Source organism: Equus caballus, chromosome 15, assembly GCF_041296265.1.
Source record: "Equus caballus isolate H_3958 breed thoroughbred chromosome 15, TB-T2T, whole genome shotgun sequence".
Lineage (NCBI taxonomy): Eukaryota > Metazoa > Chordata > Mammalia > Perissodactyla > Equidae > Equus > Equus caballus.
The window spans coordinates 95490379-95517528 of NC_091698.1; the positions used below are offsets into that span (position 1 = coordinate 95490379).

The following is a 27150-nucleotide window of genomic DNA, read 5'->3' on the forward strand; positions in this document are numbered from 1 at the left end:
TCACGAGTTATTGAGTCTATATACTCAAATCGTATTTCTCACATAGCTGTTTTCTCTATGTATCGTTTCTGGGGCTAGAACTCACTCTTGGATGAAAAGCCATCTCACTTTTGCCTACTTTAAAATTCTGTCATCCATATCCCCAGTGGATAGTATTCACTGTAATGATTGGACCTAATGTAGCCTAAAAGAAATGCCACCTTAACAGGAATCATAGCAATCTATTCCACAGTGTTTTTCACTCACTGTTCTTTCTGGAAATGTGGTTTTTCATGCCATGAAACTTGCATGATGCCATAAAGACACTAATTGTAGTAATTTATGGACTGTGGCTCTGTCAGACCCATTCGATCTCCTAGAGATGGATTAATTACAATTTGAGGACCCCGCCCCCCCCATACAAAAACCACATTATTAACCTATTCCCACTGTCAGGAAATCTGGTGGTAAATAATTCAACATAAACACAATCTCAGTGGGGAATTGCAAGTGCCTATATTTCATGACCTGTGACATCTCCTGTGACATGTGATGCTGTGCCGATGGGACCATGGGCTCACTAATGAACCCTCGCATATTGGTACTGCTCCCTTTGGTACAGGTTATCCGATCTGCCTGAAGCCTTGTCATTCATCATCCTCAGCAATGAAGGGCAATTCTTCCAGAAAACCCGTTCCCATATTTCTTCTCTTCTGTGAGGCTGATGGTGCTCTAAATGCTTTATGATTTTTTTTTTCCATTCAGTTCTTTTAGAGTGCCAGGAAGAGACTTTAAATTCAGCCACCGTTGTCCACTGAAGATATTTGCTTTTTAGTTTTATTGAATTAAAAAATCCTTCCTGGGTAATTAACAGTTCTGGCTATTTCATGGTGAACAAAACAGATATAGCTCTATGTCTCAAGGAATTTACAATGTAGCCCTGTATTGTTTAGAAAGGAGCAGCATTAAAAATTACATATTTTAGAGTTGACAAAATGCTTTCCACACACATGTCCTTTGAGCACTTTGGGATGTTCCTGTTACTTGGGCACATCAGCTGTCTTGGGTTTTATACTGTTTTGAGGGCTGATAATTTGGTTTACCCAAATCTCTGTACCGTTCTCTAGAATAGTGCCTTCAATATATTTCGTTCTAATTAATTTACATTCTTATGTCATTTAACTCTCACAATAACCTTGTGATAGAAGTACTGGTAACCTAATTGTACCAATGAGGAACTAAAATTTAGAGAAGTTCAATAACTCGCCCCAGGTTACAGGATTAGCCAGCGGAATTGCTCAGCTGCAATCCCAGACTCTCTGACTTCAAAGTTGCTTCTCTTATTCAGTGCTCTAAGTCAGTTTCTTTAGATACCTGCGTAAAATAATTTTTGGAAGTTTCTTTCTGCTTAGGATTTTAAGAATATGACAAAAAGATTGTTTGGATCTTATGACGTTTATCATGTAATTTAGCTATTTAGTGAAATTAATGTGGGGAACAGATCTTAGCTGTGGTCATCTGTCCTTTGAGATTTGGATGAAACTGATCCAAGTTTCTGCTTGCACTATACCCTCATGTCCCATGTTTGTTGTCTCCTCACCCCTCCAGGAGTGGGACACGATTTGTGCTGTATGATTTCTCTGAAGAGATGTTTGTGTGTATAAAACAGACTTGGGGCAGTGATTGGATTTTAATTTGCAGCATTGCAAACAACATAAAATTAAATATTAGGCATACCATAAAATTAAGTATATAAATTTAGTTAGTGGAAGAATATAGTAGCTAGAGTTCATTATAAACAATACAGAAGTAAAATAAAAATCAAAATTGTCTTACACTCTATATCATGTATTTTTCCTTAACATCGTGAGATGCCCCTCTTTCTGGCATCTCACCAGTTGAAAGTCCTTCTCTTTGCTGCCTTTCTCAGAGCACGAGGACCCAGCCATGCTCAGGCCCACCATGCCTCTTCAAAGCCTCCTTGCAGTTCAGTCCCCTTCATTGTTTTTACAGAGAGAATTTAGCTTTCCACCTTCTCTAAATGGCTCGTGTATGTGCTCTGCAAAGCAAAGGCTATCTATCTCTTTTCCCATCTTTTAGCCTGGCAAACCCACAAGTACTTAGGAAAATTTTGCCTTGTCTACTTCTCCCATATGTCCTTATCTATGCAAAGATATGAAACTGGCCATTGTATGTACTTACTGTCCCTACACTGACCCACGAAATATTCCAAGGGGGAAGCTTTTACAATCAGATCTGGTTTACGTATCTATTTTTTAAAATTTGTCTTTCTACATCTTCACGCACTACATAGATACACAAAATCTATTGTGAGGTAATAGTCTGTTACCAATTTCTAAACAGCTCCTCACTAAAGAATGGATGAAAATGATAAGAAAATTCTTTTTCACTTCATTTTTGGCATTGTCCAATTCTACTCACACTCTTGCATGTGTTTCATATTGTTGCTGCTCCTCATTGGTCTGTGTATACTTATTTTCACTTTTTGGATCGTTTGAAGAAACGTTTAGTCTTTTTAGCTTAGTCAAGAATATAGCTAAGGTTTTATATTACAAAATATGGTGACCAACACACTCTAGAGTTGGCCTGTAGAGCACCAACGCAACTCATATTAACACACTAGGTGTGCAACATGGGACAAGCACACAACCTCTTTAAGCTTCAGTTATCTGTAAAATGGAGAAACTAATAATGATTAAGTATTGTGAAGATTAAAATTGAAATCATTCTAGGAGGAGAATTTAGCATGGTGCCTGGCATACAGACAGCTCTCAACATGTGCAAATTGTCGCTAATCACACTATTATTTCTATTCTTTCCAAAAAGAATTATATATGCTTGTCTCTAATTATTCATTGCCTTGGGCATAAAGTCTCACCTTTGCAAAATCCCACAGCTGCTCCTTTCTTTTTTGAATGCTCCGTGCTACCACCTGCTGCTTGTGTGCTTTGTGTCTAAAGGGGGGTTTATTCCACTTTCAGACAGAAACGAACTCTGTTTGGGCAGAAAATTGATGCCTTGATCCTTCTTTACAATAATATTTAAATCAAACGTTCTCTCTAACCTTTCCCAGCCCAATGTCGTAGGTTCGGGTGTGCCACTACTTAATCATTTCTGCCTGACACTGTGCTTACTACATTAGTTCATATTATCCCCATTTTACAGAGAAGGAACTGAAGATCAGAGGCTGAGTCACATGTGTGGTTTAGCCGTGTAACTACTGACTCCCTCCCTAGAGTTTGACTCATGGAAGGGTCCAAAACATGTTTGTTCGTTGAATGAGTCACTCAGTAAATACTGATTGTGCAACTAGGTAGTGATTAAATAATTGCATGTTCAGAGAAATTGTAAAATGGTAGGTCTGCCCCATTGTTTAGCTGAAGGGCAAAGCTTGTCCTTTTGTTTTCAGTAAAATCTTTATCCATTTGTGAAGAGCTGTCAAGCCATTAGCAAGGAAATGTAAAAATGTACTTAGCTTGATCCTGTGTGCCACCCCCACCCCATTCCAAGGATGTTTTTCTCCTTGAACAAACAAACAAAAAACAAAGTGTGAAATGTGTGCAATCCAGTGAGAGAATGAGAGCATTACCCAGAGTTTCCATCATGGACCTGACGTAAAAACCAAAACAACCCTTAGTGAATTCAGTTGGAAAATATAATCTTCCTCTAGAAAGGCCGAGGACTGCTGCAAGGCTAAGACAGGCTCTAAATTACGCCTCTTCAGAGGAGGTTTGGCACTTCAGAGCAATTCAATTCAAGTCTCAGGAAAAAAGGGACCTGTGAGGTCACCTCAGTGTGCCTCACCGCAGGCACCAGCCTGCTCACAGAAGTTGCCACTTATCCCGGGAACAGAACAGCCCAACTGCCTCAGGAGGAGGCCAGCTTGATTCAGGGGCTGAGCTTCTAAAATTCCCTGAATGGTGCCCAGTTTCGTCCCTTCTCTCCACCACTGCCAACTCATCTTAGCTCAAGCTTTAATATTTCTTCTCTAGGCCCTGGCATCAGCCTAATAGGTCTCTTCATGGCATGTAACTCCCAATCTCCCTCGATCGCAATTGCCCGACATTTTTTTTACCTATCAATCTGGACATGTTAATTCTCTGTTCAGAACCTTCAAATGCAAGCACGATATTCAAAGACCTAAATGTTCTGGTCTCTGTCTACCCATCCTATTTCATTTCCTTTCTCACATTTGATTTTCCATTAGTACTAACATTGCAGTTTCTTGCATATTCTATGGAGGTTGACATCTCTGTGCCTTTCTGCATGCTGTTTTCTGTTTGGAACACGTATCTTTCTTCCTCCTGGTTGTTCAGTCATCAGCTCTTCCCAAATGCATACCTCTGCCCCTCGGCTGGGCTAAAAGCCCTGTTTTTCCCCCGTGAATATCCTATGCTTGCCTTTCCAAAAGAGAGTTTTCTCCTTAAAAGAAATTGTCATTGGAGGCCAAACAAAGCTTATGATATGGCTGAAATATGTTGTTTTAAATTTAAATTAAAATCCTTTCAAGCTTTAGTCTTCACTAGATGCCCTGTGGCCCAACATATCAGAGACAGTTTACCTAATGATCCAACACATATATTTTCAAGTAGGAAAACTGGGTTCAAATGATAATTCTGCCAATTATTAGGATATGTCATTGAACATATTTCCCTATTGAATTTTTTTCTTTCTTTAACACACAGATAATACTACCAATTAGTGTTTTGGTAAGAATTAATTAATATTATGCATAAATAAAAAGTATGTAGCGCAGGAAATGATAAATATATGTTGATCAATAAATATTAGAAGTAATATATCACACTTAAAATAGTACTTTTCAGGGCCTGCTCTGTGGCGAGTGGTTAAGTTCACGCACTCTGCTTCAGCAGCCCAGGGTTTGGCGGTTCTGATCCTGGGCGCCGACATGGCACCACTCATCAAACACACGCTGAGGCAGCATCCCACATAGCACAACCAGAAGCACCTACAACTAGAATATATAACTACGTACTGCGGGACTTTGGGGAGAAGAAGAAGGGAAAAAACCCAGAAGATTGGCAACAGATGCTAGCTCAGGTGCCAGCTTTTAAATAAATTAATTAATTAATTAAATCAAAATAAAAAAATTAAAAAAGGTACTTTTCAACTTTCTCTATCACAGACTCTCTGCTTTCTGTTCTCTCACAGTTTTCTTTTTTTCTAGGGTCTCAGAATTTATGTGACACAATGAAGGTCTATGCTAGGGTTACAGAAATAGGGAGGTCTTTCTACTAACCCACCAGAGGGTGTTGTTCTGAGGTTTAAATGAGTGAACAAATGTAAAGTGACTGACATATGACAGCTGCTCAAGAAGTGTTTAGTTGCCTTCTCACTGATGGCAAAACCTGGTTCTTTGAGGTTGTTTCTTTTCTTGGAAAAAGATCTAAAGTCAAACTGTATTAGATAGAATAATGGCTGCCCCAAAGATGTGCATGTCCTGATCCTTGGAACCTGTGAATATGTGAGGTTACACGGCAAAGGGAAGTCAAGGCAGTAGACACAATTAAGGTTGCTAATTAGCTGACCTTAAAGTAGAGAGATTATCCTGGAGTGTCCAAGTGGACTCAACGTTATCAGAAGAGTCCTGAAAAGTGGAAGAGGGAGGCAGAAGAGGAAGGTCAGAGAAAGAAATGTGACAACAGAAGACGGGTGAGAGAGATGTAGTGTTGCTGGTTTTGAAGCTGGAGGAAGGGGGCCATGAACCAAGGGATGTGAATGACTTCTACAGACTTTAAAAGGCAAGGAAATGGATTTACTCCTAGAACCTCTAGAAGGAACGCAACCCTACTGACAGCTTGTTTGTAGTCCACTGAGATCTGTGTCAGACTTCTGACTGACAGAACTGATATTTATGATGATAAATTTGTGTTGGATTAAGCCACTAAACCAGTGGCAATTTATTACAACAGCAATAGAAAATTAATATACAGTGAAGGAAAAGAATTTGCATTTCTCATGGCCAGAAGTCTGGAGTTTTGATTAGAGGGCATCATATTAATAGTTAAAACAAAATCGCTTGTAAAGTAAGGAACTGGATTTCTGGAGGAGCTCATGAGCTCTCATGGCACGTAAATCCTAACAGCTTATATGTTTCTCGTCTTTTGTCTTTATCTTATCAGCAGACTTCAGGGAAAGCCCAAGTGTCTTCAGAAGTCACAAAAATGCTAGGGGGCCTGTCGCGATGCTGCTTTCCCTGTGTGTGAGGGAAATTTAATGCTGATGGGGACACATAGTGGTAGCAGTTCTGTAAGATGTTGCACATTTGTTAACACTTTCATCAGATAATGACAATAATGACGCTTAATTGTTCAGTATATTTCAAGAGCGATCCATTATTTCTAATCTGCACCAAGAAAAGAAAGAAAAAAATTCATAGAAAGTAGGCATTCTTATGTCTATTTTAAAAGTTAGGAAACTGAAACACAGAGAAGCTAAGTGACTCATTCAAAGGTGCAGAACACAGAAATCATGGTGCCTCTATCGATGGTTAGGTCTTTGTGGCCCAAGCCTGTGTTTTGTACACCATATAGCACTGTCTCTCTAACAAGCTGCACCTCTCTTTTTTCATTTTGGAATAAGAAAGCAGCTGGCATTGCACTAAAATTTGTATTACACCTTAGTTTATGAAATCTACCCCCATCACCATGAGATCAATCCTCTACCCAGAGCCATTTGATGGATTAGATATTCAATGCTCACTGTTTCTAATAGATGGTGCCTATCAATCTCCTGCCTGTGATACTGAAGAACTACTATTTCGCTACAATATCATCATATAAATGTCATTGTATTTTCCGAGGCACAGTGCTGTGATATGCAGTAACAGTGAAATCAGAGGCTATTAGGACATTTTCCCAGAACAAAATGTGTCCCAGAAGAAACAATGTGATGTGGCTTATCCTGGTGTGTTATTTTCTCCAGAGTACTTGTCTCCTCCCCCTGCAAGCTCACATATTTTAAGCTTCACAAATAACACTTTCAAGAGGACTGTCAAATGAAAGGCCCACGCAGCGATGGAGAACTCTAGGGGGCATGTATGTGTGTTTGCTTTCCTTAGGTAGATTCTGAAAAGGCACAGAATGTGGGAGGTGTTATGGTAGGTTTCATGGGGCCTGGGAAGCATGAAAGAATTCCCCTATCAGCCTTATTTTTGCAGAACTTCAAAGTGAGGCCAGGAAAGAATAGGTTTATGAGCAGTCGGGCTAGAAATTCACCATCTACTCTGTTTGTTTCTATTGTGTTTCAAGTCCATTGCTCAGGTGACCTTACACTGTGTTGGGAACTGACAAGGGTGGTAAGCATACCAGTTTGTCAAAACTTTGCTAAAGTAAATTGCCGTGGGGAGTTTGCTTTCCTTCTGAGGCTATGTGCACTCATCTGGAAGGGAAGGTTGGGGACAAGGAACCAACAAGTAATAGAATCCTATCCTTTATGGTTGACCTATATATTTTATCCCCAAGAAGCTAGAAGTGAGAAGATTCATGCATTTATTTATTCATTCATATAAACCATTTTAATTAAATATAACCAGCGTACTCAAAACCCAAGTGCATGCTGTTTCGACGAGAATACTGTTTTTTTCTTCTCTCTAGACCACATCAATTCATACATCCTGTGGATGATATTAAACACGTTTGATAACTGGCTCCTGCCCTTGAGAAACTTGTCATCTAATTGGGGAGAAGAGATTTTCACATGTGAAAGAATTCCGGGCTGTTTAAGGCACCTACCACAGTGGCTTAGCACATTAAGGAACTGAGAATTATTTGGCTATCAAAGAGAATCTGTTAAATTAATGGTATGGACAATACAAACCATAATCGAGTGTGCTACCACTGTGAGCCCAAATTACCTGGGAATGTTCTAAAAAGCAGTGAGTGTGTAAGCCGAACTTTAAAGAAATTGGTAGGCTGTAAAGGGGTAGAGGAGAATAACAAGGGTATTTTAGGTGACAGGGCTGCTGCATGCCCATCCACATACATCGCCTAAGTAGGCATGGATGAAATTGAGGCCTTTTATGGGAAGAATGAGAAAGGAGTTGGAAAGACAGGGCCTTCAGTGCTCTTGCAAGGGGTTATGCCTGGTCCTACAGGTAAAGGCATCATTTGAAAAGTTCTCTTTTTTTGTTTTTTAAATCAGGGTAATGGCCGCCTGGCCCCATGGCAGAGTGGTTAAGTTCGTGTGCTCCATTTTGTGTGCCCAGGTTTTCACCGGTTCAGATCCTGCACATGGACCCAGCACCACACATCAAGCCATGCTGGGCGGCATCCCACATAGCATAGCTAGAAGGACCTGCAACTAGAATATACAACTATGTATTGGGGGGCTTTGTGGAGAAGAAAACAAACAAACAAACCTAACAACAACAACAAAAATTAAGGTAATGGCAGGTTCAAAGCATTGGCTGAGGGGCACCGGTTGTGGTGAACAGGAAGTGCTGGGGGACAGAGACAGGGAATAGGGTGTCCAGCTGGGAAGGTCGTTTTATTGATCCAGCAGTAAGAGAAGAGAGCATGAGAACCAGTGAGTGGGCCCACTAAGTGCCAAATGCTTTACAGACATGATCTTATTTTATCCTCTGGAGATCCTGTGCAGTGGATATCATCATCCTTACTGGAAAGATGAAAAAACTGAAGCTTGGACAAGTATGATAATGTGCTTCAAGTCAAAAGACTACTATTTTTATAGAACTTTCCTTGGCTCTAAATCTCCTGGTTCTTTCCACTTCATCAGGCTGCTGGGAGATTATGAGCACCAAGTTACTGCATGTCCTCATTCAACCCCCACATCACAAGTGCCAATAACAGAGCTGGCATCTCCTCACAAACACACAAATACAGCCGAAGCATCCACCTCCACTCTCCCGAGAAGGCTGGGAAAGGGAATCAGAACATGGAGGGTGATAAATCCTCTCAGCAGGTAGAGGAGAATTCTTCTCTTGTTTATTAATTGAAGTCAGCTCCTTAGTGAATTCCACGGCTGTGATGCCCATGATGTAATACACATGGGAACCTTGTCTCCTATTTGGGATACTCAAGGGGAAGATACGCTTCACAGCATTTTCCTTTTGGAATTTGAAAGGCAGGTTATAATTAAGTTCCTTTTTTTTTTTTTAACCTGGTTGTCATCTATTCCCACTTGTACAACCGGAGCTATTCATGTCCTATGTCCTGTACATAAAACTCTCCCAGCAATGACGGCCTTATACTCGAATGATCTGTTTTGTGTCTTTCTTCCACACCACGTGAGAAGTCTTTGAGACCAGGGATCCAGGGATGGTTGCTTTTTTTTTTTTTAAGCTGTTCCCTTAAATTCTAGATCCTTATGTAGCATCTTGATATACTTAACTCAGTTGAATTATAGGTTAAGAACTCTGCACATAAAGTACAATGAGCAACTAGTCATTTCAAAAATTTTCACAAGGAAAGCAAATCACGGGATTTCATTATTGGCAATGATTAAAAAATAGACATGTAGGTTTAATGTGGATGATTTCCTGTTGTGAAGGTTTAGTATTTACTTTCTGTGTAAGACGAACACCTACAAATACTAACAGGAAACTAATTTTTTTTACTGGGTAAACTCAGACCTTGGTATTTTACTATATCTATTCTTAATTATCTTTGCAGTGACTCTGTTATTTTTAATGAATTTACTCTTTTATTTATTTATTAACTATTTGTGTATAATTATATTTATTTTATATATTATATATATTTTATATATGATATGTATTTATATATTTTTATAATATTTATCATTATGTAATTAATTATTAAGTGATTAATTTTGGTTTCTTTATGATGGTGTTTTTAAAATTGCTATTTTGACCCATCATCATGTTGCATAAAAGAAACACTTGAGAAAACAAGTGACTTGAGTTTTAGTTTCTCTCTACCCCAAAATGTCTTTGTGACATTGAACAAATCATTTCTCCTTTCTATGCATTAAATTCTTCACCTGAAAAGTGGGTGAGTTGCTTTAAATAAATGTTACAGTTTCACCAACTCTCTAATTTCTGGGCAAGGAAAGTTGTAGTGGTTGTCTGAGAGTCAGTGTGTTGACCATCAGCCTTGGAAGTTTCCAGAAGTCATAAACCAGACAGGCGGGTTTGACCTGATTGATATCTTTCCTGGCCTAGAATCTCACCTTGGCTCCTGCCCAAACTTCCTGGCAGCCTTTCTAACGCTCATGCACTCTGCTGAGGTAGGTAGATAGATCTTTATACACGCAGGTCGTCCTGAATAAGTAAACATGGTGAAATTGAAGTTTCTGGTTCCCAAACGTTCACTACTAAGAACATTTTTTGTTAAGTTGTTCCCTTATGAATTTCTTTGTTTTTAAACTTTTGCCAAGCAAATTTTAATATTCATGTAATGGCTCATATTCCTGTATTTGTTTTAACAAGGAGATATTAAATCATTAATCTGAGCTTCTGGTAAAATTGTGATAACCACTGTGACTCTCCAGTTAAAAGCAAATAAACTTTGTTATTTCATGTGATCGGTTTGGAGGTGAATGTATGATTTCCAATTGGGGCAGAGCTTTACATAAGGATGAAGAAGAAACATCTGGAACAATATGGGTGGGGGAAGGACACTGACCTTTTGTTTTTTTTGTTAGAGCTATAGGGGAAGTGGAATCTCAGGGCTGAGGCAGATTGTGGTTAGCTCAGAGGAGATGCATAGCAAAGTAATTACCCATGTAGGCAAGCTTTTTCACCAGAAAAATGTAGATTCACATAAAGCAGCAGAAAGAACCCAAGAAGGATGTTTAGGAAAGTATAGAGCAAAGTGAAGAGAGAGTATTTGACTTTAAGGATCAACAACATGTGGAGGAACCTGGGATGACAGTCATGGGGCAGAGTAACTAATCCCAAGATGTGAAACAACATTTTGGTGTATAGTTGCTTTCATATCATGTTAATTCAGTGTGAGGTGAGGGAGTTCCACTTGGTCCAGCTTGTCTAGTCAGCTGGGGCCAAAGTATGGAAGCAGACTGAATAAATTGATATGGATTCTGTTGGTCCTGAGGACAGCATGAGGGCAAGTCTCAAGTCTTCAAAAGCCTGATACATAGCAGTTGAGACAAAAATGAATGTTGATTAAATTGTACTGATTATTTGATATTTCAAAAATATTAGATTGAACGAATGTATAAATGAATGATTCATCCTATTTTTAAAATCTATAAGAGTTCAGGAAAAGTCTGAACAGAGAACGGATGTGGGCTGAAGTGGACTAAAGAAGAGAGACATCATGGAATAGAGCCAAATATGACGATCTCCAGGTTTGGTGTGGGGGAGGCCAACTTGTTGAAGAAATACCACAGCACTGATGTGTAGATAGAATCCTTGATATGTAGTGACCAATACTTAGAGCTCAGACCTGGCCTGGGGCCAGAGAAATAGGATTCTGGACATGGTTTTGCTACTAGTTTTTTATGAGATCCTAGGATAGTCTCAGAACAGTACTGAATCCAAGCAACAAGGGACCTTTGAGTCCTTAGAGATTGTTAAATCATTCAACCCAACCCCAACACATCCCTCAATCTACGTTTAAGGAAACTGAGGCCCAAGGAAGTAAAGTGCTAAGTTCATGTTCACACAGATGGAGGCAGTGCTGGGTCTGGAGAACTTATCCTTCTTTCCGCTGCCTCACACTGGCTTACCCATGAAAGGACAAAGACCCCAGAAAATCCCTGGGTCTGTGGCAGTTTCAAAAGTTTCCACAGCGCTCTGTTAGATTGCTTTCTCCTGAAATATCCTCCAAACTGTACCATCAAAGGATGTTCTTTTCTCTCTTGAAGTTGTTAGGAATCTTCTGGTCACATTTGACAAGTGGAGCAGAACTCATAGGCTTTGCAAAGGTCTTTCATTAGCCAAATACAGGAAAGCCTCATTAATTTGAGTGAATCAGTGAAGGCCTATCAAAATAAGATATTTGAGCCAAACAAAACCTTGACCCAAAAACCAGGACAGACCTCTTCAGTGTGAAGAAGCACAAACAGCAATCTGTTGAACTATAACGCCAATGTATTTCCAAGTATTTTATTAGGCTTGAATCCCTTGCTAAGTGATAAATTAGTCTGAATTATGCAATATCTAAATATAAATAAAATTCTTAATTTTTTCCATTCTACAAAGTCACTAGCTTTTGACTTCTTACAGTGTTACCCAATGAAGATTCTACTTGGACCAAACCAAAGACTCGGTTAGGTTGTACGTGGAAACATTCATATTTGTATAATGAATTATAATACTCTTTATTATCTCCCTTCTGTTTTCCAGTCTAAGATTCAGTGAAGTTTGTCTCAGGAAAATTCAACTTCAGACATTTCAATTCAGTGGCCTTTAATGTCATTCTTGAATTTCTGTTTACAAATTGTCTGATTATCAAGTTCAAACCATTTTGAGAAAAAATTATGTTAAATTTCACTTTATGTGCAAACTAAAGGATGGACATGAGGTTTGTTGAAATTCTTCTGCATGTTGGCATTGTTCTAATCACAGAGGTTGGCAAACTTTTTATGTAAAGGGTAAGAATAAATCTTTAGGTTTTGGAAGTCACATATGATCTCTCTCTCATCGTTTTCTTCCTTACCCTACCCTCCATAACTCTTTAAAAATGTAAAAACCATTCTTAGCTTATGGGCCATACAAAAATGTCTGTGAACCAGGTTTTGTTCCTGGGCCATAGTTTGTTTATCCCTCTATGAGTCTTTGAGTGACATGCCTATAGAATTGATATCAGATACATTTTGTCTTCTCTTAATATGTGAGTCTGTAGCTGATCTACTGGTGGTCCATCAATCTGGTCGGAGAGGTGTTCCCAAGTACTGGTTCTTACCTTATTGAGTGGTCATAGATGTAGACATAGAATTTGCTATAAACCATGGATAGATACTACCCATATAAACATAGTTCAAAGAACTTCTCCATCTTTTCACAGATCGTAGGTTAAGTTTAACATGTTTTAGATATGTGTGTTTTTTGTCCTTCAAGAATTTGGCAATCATTCCTACATACCGATACAAATATCTTCTAAAAGAACTTTGTTTGACATGACCAAAATTCTTAGCATGTGGCATTTAAAAAGTCCGGCTACTATGACTTTTGTGGTATGTTTGCCAATTTATTTATTAATCTTGCTGTATTTAGATGTTTAGCTATTGAGTTTGGTTTCTATTATAAATAATATTATGTTGAGCATCTTTGTGTATAAAGCTTTTTCTTTTGTGGGTGTATTTATTTTATCTTGTAAGGGGAGCAACTAGATCAAAGGAAAAAAGCTTTTTAAGGATTTTGTTGCTAATTAACAGTGCTAAATCAATACTATACTCTTATTTTTGTCCATCATTGGAAATCTTCAAGTGTTGTATAGAGTGCAACATTATTTGTAGTGCTTACTTCAAACATCAATTTCAATTTAACTACTTTATAAAAGTTCTGAAGAATATGAATTCTAATCATCTTGCATCTTGAGTACCAAGAATCCTAATTTACTGAATGCTTAGCTTTGCCTCAGTGAGCAGTGAATCCTGAGATCTTTGTGGTTTGATATTACTTCGGTAAAAATTAATTAAATTTCTGGTAGAAATTACTTCGGTAGTATTTTCTTTAATCCATCCGTTCACTCAACAAATATCGTTTAGTACCTGTTTGGTGCAGTAGTGTTCTGGGCATTGAGAATACATCATAATCATCATCATTATCATTATAATTATAACGTCATTAGTAGCAATAGTAATAAAAAATAATAGCAAATATTTATGTAATATAATGCATACTATGTACAAGCCACTGTTTTAAGTGTTTTTACGTATATTATTTAATTCTATTCTATGAGACAAAAAGTTTTAGCATCCTATTTTACAGATGAGGAAACTGAGGGAAGACAAAGTTAGTCAATAAGCCCCAAATCATCTAACTAGCAAATATGAGAGCTGATTTTTGGATTCAGGTGATCAAAATTGAACTCAGGCTCCTGGTCTCATGAAGATCTCATGCTGGTATGGTGAGAGAATTCTACTTACGGGAAAAATTTTACAATTCAGTGTTTCAATTTGTCGATATAGATGAAATTTTGTTTGCTGGAGAGCTGAATGAGATGAGAAAGAGGTGGTACTGGATCGTGAGCTTATGTGTTTCTCTTTTCATGGGTTTAAGTCCAAGTCCAAACGTCCCCTCACCACGTGCATTAACCCTTCCCTGAACAGACTAACTCAGACCATATTAGCAGAAGACCCTGTGGTCTAGACTCAAGTCATCGCACTTTTGTTCAAAGCATTCTCAAGTAGAGTGCTAGTCTCCCTGTGTGTATTTCCAAGAAGGTTATTTTTTGTTTTGTTCCCTAGGCTCCCCTGGCGTTGGCTCTGCCTATTTTGCTTCTTATTCTCAGAATCTTGCACATGTTCCCAGGTCTTCATGCAACCTCACAAGGGGATTTGGAGGATGTGAATCTTCAGTGACTAACACTGTTGCTGTATTCCTGTTAACCTCTATTAAAGAAGCATTTTCCTTATCAAGAGAAACTCTGTTCCCTGCTCCCGGGTCATTCTCAGCTTCCAGACACTGCTTGATACAGCTGTAACTCTAACTGCATAGTCTGTTCTAGCAATACATAGAGCAGAAACACACATTTTAGAGTCACACAGATCTAAGTTAAATTCTCACCTTTATCCCTGCCTAACTTTATGACTTGGACACATATTTAATTACTGGTTTCCTTATCTGAAAACTGGTGGTTATAATTCCCACACTGAGAAAAGGTAGAATATATAATAGCATTTGTTAGGTAGTAAGTGCTCAATAAATAGTAGTCTTTCTCTTCTCCCCAGATTTTAAACAAAATGCATGTTTAGAGATTAGTTGATGGAAAGAACAGGAAATACCGACTACTGAGAATTTAACTCATGAGTATATATGCATTAAAACAGGCAACAGAGACATCAAAATTATTTTCAGGTTGTTAAAGGCAGATTTTGCTCCAAATTAACATCAGAACAATCTTCCTGAAACACAACCCCAAATTTTTCCTTCAAGTCCTCATAATCTCTCAGTGGCTTTTCACTGCCTGCAGGATCAAGCCCAAGCCTCTTGGCCGGATATTCAAGACCCTACATAATGTTGAACAAAATTAAAATAAAATTTATATGTCTCAGCCCTCCCCCTTGTGCAATCATGGTCCAGCAAACTCGAAATAGTCATTATTCCTAGAAATGCTTTACTGATTCTATACCTTTGTGCATCCTCTGTCTTCCTCTTGGCATGTTCTCTCTGTATTTCTGCCTGGTGATTATTCCATTCTTTAAAGGCCCTCTTTAAAAGCAATTACTCTTCGCCTCCACAGCGTCATGTTCCAACAAAACAAATTCCTCCTCTTTTAACTTCTCCATGATATTTTGTGCTCCCTCTATCAGAAATTCCTGTAATCCATGTTGAACTTCTTTAGGGGTGTGTTCAACTGCGTCCTCTTTAGTTTGCCTGCTTAAGAGCAAGGCTGAGAATTTATCACCTTTAATTCTTGCAAAATTTGGCACAATGGTCTGTTTTCAGTACCTATTTATTGAATGAATAAAATAAATTGAACATAAAGCTTTGACCCAAGAGCTGCACAACCAGATTCTAATCCTAGCTAGTGTCTATGTGATCCTGGGAAAAACTTTTGTCTACTCTAGTTCTAAACTACCTTATCTTATACAATAGAAAATATGGTTAGTAGCTTTCAAACTAGGCTTCTTGGAAACAAAGAAGTTCAGTGAATTTCTTCTGGCTCAGTCCTGAGGGGAGATGCAATTCCAGACTTCCTCTCCTGTTTCAACTGGCAAAGCTTATCTTTCATCTATTCATATCAGAATATCAAAGGAGCTTCCATATGAAGAAAATATTCTGTACATTAAACAAATTAAGCCACGAACTTAGCTAATCTATGAGGCTCCTTTCATTTCCCACTGTCTGAGTTTTTGACATAAATATACACACATTAGGAGACATATATAACACTGCTCTATTATAAATGGGACAGACTCGAAGTTTATTTAAATTCAGAAATGAAGGGGCAGAAAACTACCATTTACAGAACAATTAATATGTGTTCTGAGCACCTACTAAGTGTCAATTAAGTGCTAGAAATTTCACTTAGTTTATCTCTAATTTCAAAATCTACAGCATAGACATAAATTTTCCTGCTTTACATGTGACAAATTGGATAGATAAGAATGTCTCACATCAAACAGCCAATAGGAGGTCGAACCTCAATAGAAAGCAGGTACTCAAAGCTTGTGCTCTTTCCCTGGGATGGCACTCAATAAAATCAATAAAATGGATTCTGGGAATTAAAATGCACATACGCATACACAAAACAATGGAATGGTTTTGAGAATACCTCTCTTCTCCCCATCTGTAAGATGCATCGGCTATTTGGAGAGTAGCAATGACTTCGACAGCCTCGTTGCAATTTCCCATCAGAAGTTCAGCTCAGACCAATGAATGGAATGATTACAATGCCTATTCCTGTGCTATGCAACCCACATATGCTGAACCATGAGTGATTTCCACTGAGCCAGCTTACCTATATTGGAATTGTATTTACTGCCCAGAAAACACGCAGCAAGGCTTTAGCTAAAGTACCCATCAGGAAACAAAAGCCCATGTTGATAGTGCAGAGGAAGGTGGCACATGCTCGAAAGGGGGTCTCAGAAGCTCAGCTGCGGATGCAGGGCTGTGTGATGACTATGCTGAATTAAGTTTATTAAGGGAACATTGGATCCAAATCAGTAGATTTAGGCAGGTCATAAAGCAGAATTTTGTGGTTTTAGTTTGAAACTATTTGAAGAATACTGTTTAATGTCTTGTCCAAAACAGAGTTCCCTGAGCAGCATCCCTGAAGAACATATCCACAGGAACTTAGACATCACTTAGTGCTGAGGTGTCAAACTGTTTTGATTGTATTTCACTTTGATGAGGAAAATTCTCTGGACATCACCTGTACCATCCTTTCCTCCAGTTGAAAAAGAAGATAGTTATCAAAATGAAGTCAAAATAAAAGCAAACCTTAGGAGGGATTGTCATATACTTGCTTTAACAATAGGGTCAGGATGACTCATGCAAGACCCATCAGGGCAGTGACCTCGGCTTGCTTTGCTCACTATTGCATTCCCATGCTCAGAATAGAGCCTGGCCCAAAAACGGTGCTCTGTGAAATATTTTGTGAATGAATGAACCACAGTGAAAACAGTGTTATAAAATCGAGTCATTAGGCAAATTGAAGCCCAAATTATTGTTGATTTAAATGTGTATCACCAGACCTTATAGAGTTAATCACACAACCCATAACGAACATTGGCAATGTCAGAGGATAATTAGCTGCAATTTTTAATTAAAAGCAAGAATAGTGGTAATTGAAAAGCACAACTACCTCATAACAGTCTTGCTGCTTTCTCTCTGATAGAGTAGCCCCCCCACAATGTGTACGAACTTCAGTCATTGACAAGCATACCTGTGCTGCAAGAACTGTCTGACTTCGCCAGCATGAGGGCCAAATTTCTTGGCAGAATACTGAATTTATGATACCGGCCTTGATATCAGTTTCCCTACATTAAACCCAGCATATATGGGGTTAAAACCAAAGCACTCATTCCCTGCTTACTCCTTGGCTTCCTGGCTTCAGAATCCACTATCCGCCATGGAGACAAATGGCCAAGATATGTTTTTAAACGTCATTTGGAAAATTATGTGGAGAAATCATGCTTAGGGATGCACAAATAAACCCAGTTCTTAGCACTCCCCATTTCCTAAACCCTAGTTGATGATATCTCAGTGGATTGCACGGTTTTTGGAACCTGTATCTGGAGTATAGCACCTCATCTTCAAACCCAGCCATGGTCTAATCTCTTATCAGGAGTATGAACCATGTTGTAGATAGGCGGTAGCTTAGCAGTAGGAGAACTGGTTTCTAGTCTTGACTCGGGAAATCTCTCGTTAGTGATTTATGAAATTCACCAAAATTTCTTAAGCCTCAGTTTCCTCATGATTCTTAAGGTTCATATATCTAAGGTCTCTATTGAGAGGGCATTATTTTTCACATGGCATCAATTCAACTTATTTAAGAATATTCAATTCCAGACCACGAGCATAAACTCATCTCCTTAAAATAACCATTAATCAGATTATAGAAAAAAATAATAAAAAAACCCAAAATAAATAAATGCTAAAATTCCTTTCAGATTAGAATCCTTATTCTTTTATTTCTTTACCAGGTACCAACAATGTGCCGTTTACAAGGACAAGACTCAGTCGTTGCCTTTAGAGAGTTCACAGTGAGAAATGAGAAAGCAACATTTGAAGCACTTGATGAGCACTCTTTTTTGCATTCTTCTCCACTAATGGTCACTGGAGGGGCATGGAATCCAGACTGTGAGTTCCTCAAAGTCATGGACGACATCTTATCCTCAGAACCCAGCACCTGGATACCGGTTAAGTAAGAATCCCACATCCCTCCAGGTCTCTGAACATACTGTCCTGGGAAAGCTGTAGGACACTGCATCATTCATCTTCAACGAGGTCCTCAAGCAGAGTGTTCTTCACTGCCCCTCTAGGACACGTTGTGAATCTCCCACATTTGTGCCAGCTTCATCTGCGTGTTCTGCCCTCTTGGCTACCCTGAATTTGGCTGCTCAAACGAAAAAAATGCATTGTTAGGATTGAGAGGCGAGAATTCTGTCACCCACTTTCCCCAGAACAACATCTGATGTTCCTCCCCACTTCTTCCTTAAGAAAATAAATTCTTAGCAGCAAATACTATTTTCCAGAAATCATAGCCACAAAACCTGGCTCACTCTTTTATAAATAGGCCCCCAACAAGAAATTCCATCATATTTTTAAAAATCTTAACTGAACAGGTTTTAAAAATAGAGCAATTTTGCTGAGGCCCAAATCTCTTGCAGCTTCCCATTTGCTCTCCACTCCCCTAAGACACCTCCTGAGACTAATACACTAGCATGGCCATCATCACATTTTGGTTCTGAGCCCACCAATGGCTGAGAGGATCCTGCCCCAGTTTCTGAGTTCTGTGATCCAATCTCAAAACACATAAGCCCTTTCATGGGAAATTAAGAGTACCCATCAATGGCCATTCATTTTACCTAAAAATAAATAAATTACAAATAATCTATTAAGTGAGTGAAGATATGGTATTTCCAAATCAAAAGAAACATCTTTTAGAGTTTTATGAGGAGTCTAAATGATATCGAACCTGAAGTGAGTTTGCTCTTCCGTTGCACAGCAAGCCAATCTCTGACACCAGGTGTAGTGGAAGAAAGTAGGACTTTATTATTGCACAGCACTGAGCAAGGAGAAATGGCAGCTAACACTGAAATCCCAAACTCCTCGAAAAGCTAAAAGGAAGGGTTTTTATTTGGGGTTTTAGGTAGGAGAGGGGGAGCATATGGCCTTACTGGTCAGAGCTTTTCCACCAGCCTGTGTTTGGCCTTGAGACTACTTGCAGAGAGGAGGGAGCCTGTGACCTTGCTGGTCAGCAGCTTTCCCACCGGCCTGTAGGCCTTTGTGGAGAGGAGATAATGATATGTAATGCCCTCTCAATAGAGACCTCAGATATATGAACCTCAAGAATCATGAGGAAACTGAGGCTTAAGAAATTTTGGTGAATTTCATAAATCACACAATGAGAGATTTCCCGAGACAAGACTAGAAACCAGTTCTCCTACTGCTAAGCTACCGCCTATCTACAACATGGCTCATACTCCTGATAAGAGATTAGACCATGGCTGGGTTTGAAGATGAGGTGCTATACTCCAGATACAGGTTCCAAAAACCATGCAATCCATTGAGATATCATCAACTAGGGTTTAGGAAATGGGGAGTGCTAAGAACTGGGTTTATTTGTGCATCCCTAAGCATGATTTCTCCACATAATTTTCCAAATGATGTTTAAAAACATATCTTCAGGACAATACTAATGATCTTTAGGACAATACCACTGTAAGTGAACAGAGGAATTACCTAGTATGTTAATATCTGGATTATGTCCAGTTCGTAAATGCAGCTGTTCAGTTTACTGTTAATACACGTTTGTGAGAAAATATACTCTAAGTTATGAAGTAGTGACTTAAAGTAAGGTTTAGAAATAAGATCCACACTTATATCAGTTTGTTTGACAAATACTATGTGAAAGTTATCTTGGAAAGATTAGCATCCCTGAATTTTTTTTGATCTTGTGTCTAGAGATTTTGTTAAATTCAATTATTAATTCTCATGATTTTCTTTAAATTATTTTGAATTTTCTACAAATGCAATCATGTCATCTGTGAATATCTATTGCTGCGCTCTTTTTCCCTTTCAAATTCTTATAAATTACATTTATTTTTCTTGACTTATTGCACTGGCTGTGACCTCTGGTAGAATGTTTAATAGAAATGGTTACAGAAGTCATGATTGTCTCTTTGCCAATCTCTGGAAGAAAGCATTCAGTGTTTTACCAATAAGTCTAACGTTTGCTGTACATTTTTTGTAGATCGCCTTTGTCAGAATAAGGATAATCTCTTTTATTCCTAGTTTACTAAGAGCTGTTAACCATGGTGGGTATTGGAATTTATTGAATGCATTCTGTGTATCTATTGGTTAGTCATGTGATTTTTTCTTCCCTTTTTTTGTGTATATAGTGTAATAAATTGATTGACTCTCTCATTTTAAGCTAACCTTACATCTTTATAATATTGGCTGTGTATTGTTATTTTTGTATACTGCTGGATTTTGTTTGCTAATACACAGTGTAGGATTTTTTTTATCAATATTTATAGAAGAATTTGGGCTATAATTTTATATTTTTCTAAGGTCTTAGGTTTTAATCAAAATTATGCAAAATTCATAAATAATTGTGCATGAATTGTTTTCTTCTTTTCAGCTCTCTGGAAGAGTCTGTGAAAGATTTTGTTAATGTCTTTATTAAATGCTTGGTGAAATTCATCAGTGAATCCACTTAGACCTGGAGTTTTCTTTGTGTGTTTACATTCCATTTCTAATTGCTTAGAACATCAGTAAATACTACATAATGTTAACTATTATAAGCTGCCTTCCAAATATTACTGGGATTTTAGAGGAAAATTTTTAGCAATGGTTGCAAATTATTATATAGAATATTTAATATTATACCTTTCTTTTATTAGGAACCATTTCCTTAAAATCATATAAAAATTGTGTAGTAATTACTTCTGAACTTATTGATGTAATTTTGTCTTCTCATTTGTGGGAAATATAGGATTGATAAATTTTATGGCTTTAGAATTTCAAGTTGAAAATAATATTTTTTTCTCAGAAGTTTGAGATATCACTGCATATTCTTTTGGTATGCATTTTACAAAGGAAAAATCTGATGCCAGTATGATACTCTTTATTTTCTATGCATATGATGCTTTTCTCCAGAAACTTTTGGGATTAAAATGGTTTTTAGAAACATCCTTAGGCTTCAAAAAATCCTACTAGCATGTGTCAAACTCTGGTTATATTTTTACTATTTCCGCTTGACACCAGTTAGAATTTTTCAGTCTGATCACCTTACCCTTTTACAATTAATTTAATTCCTCCCTGCCAGTCTTTCTTTCTCCTTTTATGTTTCTTTTTAGATGGCTATTGAAATTCCTGGATTTTTCCTTTGTGTCCTTTATTTTTTTCTCTCTAATCATTTATCTTTGTCTTAGGGGAAAGTACTTCTCTTCAATTTTTTCACTCAGAAATTTAATATGTAGGCATGACTACTTTACTACTGATCAGTTAATTAGTGAGATCCTATTTTTTAAATAGCCACAAAAAATTATCTTCTACTTCTTATATTTACTCTGTTACTTCTGTTGTCCGTGGGTTTTTTCCTTTCAGTCCTGTGTTGTATGTAAACATCTATGTTCAGTCACTTACCTTGAACTAGACATCCAGTACTTACAGATGGATAAACTGTGAATGGGAGGATAAAGAACAAGTAGGAATAGAGAAGTCAAATGGGTGATGGGGTGATCATAACACACCCTTAGACAATGAAAAGTCCCTTGCAACCGAGGGCTGGGGCTACACCCGAGAAGCCCTTTCTCTCCCACTCTTGTCTTCATCTCTCTGTTTCTCTTCTGTCTTCCTACCTCCTTTCCTCTTCCCCTTACTTCCTCACATTGTATCTTTAGTCCCACCCTAAGTGAGCTATCGCTGGATGGGGGAATGGACAGGGCGGTAGAGTTTATAGCACAGTTCGTCTTCCTAAATGTCTTTGTTTTTTTCTCTCCACATTTGATAACCTATATTAGATCTTATCTGTCTTCTAGATAATGCCTTTTATGTGGCATTAAAGTTATCATTTTATTAAATGCTGTTTATATGTCAAGTAGTTTAAATATACTTTCTCATTTAACTTTTATAACATTCCAGTAAAGTAAGTTTATCTCGATTTTAAAAAGAAAAATCTTGAGAACAGAGGAGTTAAGAAAGTTGCCAAAGATCACACAGTTTAAAAAAAGGCAGAGCCAAAATTTGTACCTGGGTCTGTCTGATTCCAAAGACCATCTTTATCCCCCTCACGATAATGATTACACCCACATTTTCATCTTGTACATTTAGCACGCAAATATTCATTGTATGCGTGCTATAGATTAGGCACTGTGCTATGTGCTAGGTATACGAAGGTAGACAAAGTAGACCGGGTGGTCCTTGTCCTGATGAATTTACAGTCTCACAGGAGGATGTGGAAAGAGATTTTGAAAGGTAGAGAGATGTCAATTGTAATCAATGCAGAGAAGTGAAAGTTCAGGGTGGAAAGAATGAGATTAAAAGGGGAATCTATTTACTTTTGGTTAGCCAGAGTAGGCTTCCCACAGGAAGTGACGATGTTCAGGAGGTGTGGATGAAAGAGAACATCAGGTAGAAAGTGAAGAGATTGAATTGGCCTCTCCTAATCTCGATACTTTGTGCTAACCACCTTTGCTCCCTACTTATTCCTGTCCTGGCTCCCCTCAGCATGGCTCTGCTGGGGTCCTCTTGATCATATAAGATCATGCTAAAATCACACCTTTGACAGAAAGCCATTCTATATTGCTCCTAGTTAGAACTATTTATTCGGTCCTATATTTAAAAACTATTATGTTCTCCTGTTTGAGTATTTATCACAGCCTATCTTGTCTGAAAGTTAATTATGTGTTTGTTTGTTTCCTTCGCTAGATTTTAAGTTGTTGAAAACTAGAGACTTATTTACTGTTGCATCTGTTGGACTCTATCACAATGCCTAGCATACAATGGGCTTTTAAAGATTATCGTGATGGCCCTGGATAAATAAACTATGTCACATTTTGCAGTTTGGAGGCAGAATTGTAGGATTGGACACAAGAGGTGCCTTAAATGGTGCCCCCCAAAAAGATATAATATAAGGCCTTGGGGTCTTGGTATACCCCAGTGAAATTGGAACCAGTGTAATACTACTCAGTAAATCTCAGCAGCTTCCACATCACGTCTCACCTTTTTATTTCCCTGCTGTATTCATTTCAGTTCTTTCAGCTTCTATCCCATAGAATTTTTTTTATTCTGTGATTTATGTCTTCTTTCTTTCTTTCTTTTCTGCCTCCCTCTCTTCCTCCTTTCCTTCATTTCCTTCCTTTTCTTCTTTCTTTCTTTTTTAAAAAATTTGCCTTACACTTATCCATGGGATTGTTTATATTCTTTGGGCTCATTACTGGTGAATGCTAAACAAATTTAAGTAATTATATAATAATTGGAAGAAATCCTCTAATAGATTATCAGAAAAGAACCATATGTCCCAATTTCCTAAACTACTGGTGATTAAGTAGTAGGTGTTTTGAGTAGGCTTGAAAATTCTAGATCATTAAAAGGCTGACTGAGAAGTATTGTAATAGCTGCCTATTTCCTTTCTATGTTTCTCAGAATTGTTTCTATTTTCTTCTCTGATTTAAAAGCTTGTGAATCTGTCTGATGCCTCATGGGGTGCATCTCAAAGGATTTTTAGGTTAGAAGTATGTGCTTATTCTTTTGAATTCCATGTGATTATTGCATCAGTGAACATGGGGTGCATATCAGTGGAGCCCAGAGAGGACATTTTCTAGAGAAAAACTAAAATAAGTTCTAGGAGTGACCTTGTCTCATAGAATATGAAATCTGAAATGATTCTAAGATGTTGCCGTCTCCAATCCCTAGTTTATTTAGACTGAGAAATCAAAGCTTAGATAGAGATCATAAATTACACAAGGTCATATAAATTTAGGTTTCTACTGTGTTCAGTTTATTAATGAGGGCTCTTTGCAACTGACAGAAACACAACTTCAACAATCCTAAGCCAAATGTCTCTATTGGCTTATGGACTCCAAGGAAAGATTGAGCAATAGCTACATGGCGGGTAGAGATGGAGCTGTCCTCAGGATCAGTGATGCACCTGCTGCTAAGATTCTGTCCCCATCTCTCATTCGTGTGTCTGTGAGTGCAACCTCCATGGTGCTCTCCATGGTCACCAACTGCTTTGAAGTGTTAACATGCTATGATTTTAGCCCTGAAAGAGGCTACTTGATGTTCTGGACCCAACATTTGAAAGAACAGCTTTGGTCAAGTGCCAAGTCTTGGATCATTCAACCGTGGCTAGTGTGGGATTCTGTAACAACACAACAGCTTTTAATGGATATGACAGAGGGAGGGACCATTCCCAGAAGAACCACACTGTCCCTGGAGAAGGGAAGAGGGATTGGGCACAGAAAACAATAAATGATGTTTCTGGTTAGTGATAAGCTTTGGCAAACATGATTTCCTTAGTTGGCACCAGATGGCAGTGATTAAAAGCTTACATTCCCTTGATTACCCTGTGAATTCTTGGTTAAACTCATTGAGTGATTTGTACATTATTACTTAGCTTGGGCTGTGAAAGTACGAGAATTCAGCATTCTTTCACTTTAGCAGAACCTCAGAAGATTTTGTTCTTTAACCTTAAAGGCCAAATAACACTAGAACTAGCATTGTGTAATGAGTGATATACATACACACATGTCTATATCTATGTGTATATCTATATGAAATTATATTAATAGGACCATTTTGAGGTAAATACTTCTGTACACTATAGCACAAGGTCCCCATAAGCTTTATCTTTTCATTTCTCTTTGAAGATTTGAAAAATAGACCTAGATATATTCTTTTAATTAAAGAGTCTAGAAGGACAATAAAAAATGTATTTTGAAAATCAGCGCCCAAATTACTGTACAAACTAAATGTAGTTTATTAAATTGTCTGTATGCGTATAGACATGCACAGACATAGAGGTACAAACAGATAGAACTATATGCCTGCAATGTTTAATTACCGATTTCATCTCTAGAGAGTACTTCTAAAGCCACCGGCCGGTATTAATTGGGTTCGTGACTCTGTGGTCTTGATGTTTTTCTTTGCTTGCTTGCTTGTTTGGTTTGGCTGTTTCTACATCATCTTTCTATTTGTTTCAGATTCCCTCTGGTCCACAATGAACTCTTCTTTTAATTCTGTAGTTCATGTGATAATTGTAGACAATGTAAAGTTTCTCTTTAAATGCATGAAGTTGAATTTTCTCCTTCACTCAAGACCACTGTCAGCTATATGTAAATACTGAAGGTGGGGTGGCTCCTGACTCTGATTATGGTGTATTGGGCACCTACACATGAGAGTGCAGTTGAGGTGTCAGAAAATGTTCTGGGGGTAAATGACTTCCAAGCTGAGTGATGGGTACTATTCAGCAGGTAAAGAGAGTAAGGAGTAGTGTCCCAGACAGCAGGAATAACACACACAAAGGTCTTGGGCAAGAAGAAGCATATCTGGTAAGTAGGAGGTGCTCAAGCATATGAGTCCAAAGGAATCTTGGTTGCATATAGATACTTTAGATCCATCAGTATTCAGAGGCTAATCTCAGTTAAGAAGACTTAGAGCAGAATTCTGAGAACACCAGAATTTAAAAGATAGTCAAAGAGAAAATAGAAATTCATAGAACTCTGATCTGAGGAAGTCTAATGGAAGACCTATTTCCAAAAGAAGGGAGTTGTCAACAGGGTCACATGTTACCAAGAGGTAAAAGGTCAGGATTGAGAAACTTCTTCAAATTTAGCTTTGTATTTCACATCTCCTCCTGTTCTCATTCTCCTGGCTCAGCAGGAATATTTTAAAATGGACTGCTCTTGCCAGATTGGGGTTTCATAATCTGATCCCCTCCAAATGTAGATTACACTGTCAAGGGACCCTTTGGAAACCACTTTTATATATTATACATTAATATTTATTATGTATCAATTATATATAATTTTATAATATATATTATATAGTGATGATGATAATAATAATAAACAGTTACAACTTAATAAGCATTTGCTGTGAGACAGACATTGTACTTGATGTCTGAAGAGTATGGACACAAATCCTTACAAAACTACATACTACAGATCAAGAAACTGGAATGAATTTCTGAAATCCGTATAGCTGCAGAGCCAGGGTCTGGGATTTGAATCCAGATCTCTTTGATTCTCAGGGGCTCAGTCCTTGGAGCTTTTCACATTCTCTATCTTTTTCATCTATGCTCATCCCTGGGTGATTCTTAACTGTCTCATTTTTTCACCCTTTTATCTCTACACGGTGTTCTTAATCAGCCACCATAGACTCTTTAAAAAATATATGTTTAAATGTGCCATTCCTCTATTCAAAACCTTCCAGGGGCTCTCCATATCTTTTAGAATAAAAGCAAAAGAAAGTTCAGGGGCGGCTCCGTGGCTGAGTGGTTAATTCCCGCGCTCCGCTGCAGTGGCCCAGGGTTTGGATCCTGGGCGCGGACATGGCACCGCTCGAGGCGGCGTCCCACATCCCACAACTAGAAGGACCTGCAACTAAGATATACAACTATGTACAGGGCGGGGAGGGGGGTGGGGGGAGCGGTTTGGGAAGTAAAGCCTAAAAAAAAAAAAATGTTCCTACAATCATCTACAAGGCCTTATATGATTTGAGTCCTGATTGATATGCATAGCTAACTTCCTCAATATCTTTAAGTTTTTTGTCAAGTTTCTCCTTTTAAATTTCCAGTTTGAGCAAGAAGATAAAAAAGCAATTAAAGAAACCATCACTTT

The 27150-nt window shown here is 38.1% G+C and overlaps 1 long non-coding RNA gene across 1 annotated transcript; it reads left to right on the top strand.

The window, feature by feature from the left end:
- The first annotated feature begins 8813 nt into the window (after nucleotides 1-8813).
- LOC138917912 (uncharacterized) lies at nucleotides 8814-21015 on the top strand. Its single transcript, XR_011426576.1, has 2 exons — nucleotides 8814-8943; nucleotides 18283-21015. It is a non-coding gene; the product is annotated as an uncharacterized lncRNA (long non-coding RNA).
- Nucleotides 21016-27150: the final 6135 nt, after the last annotated feature.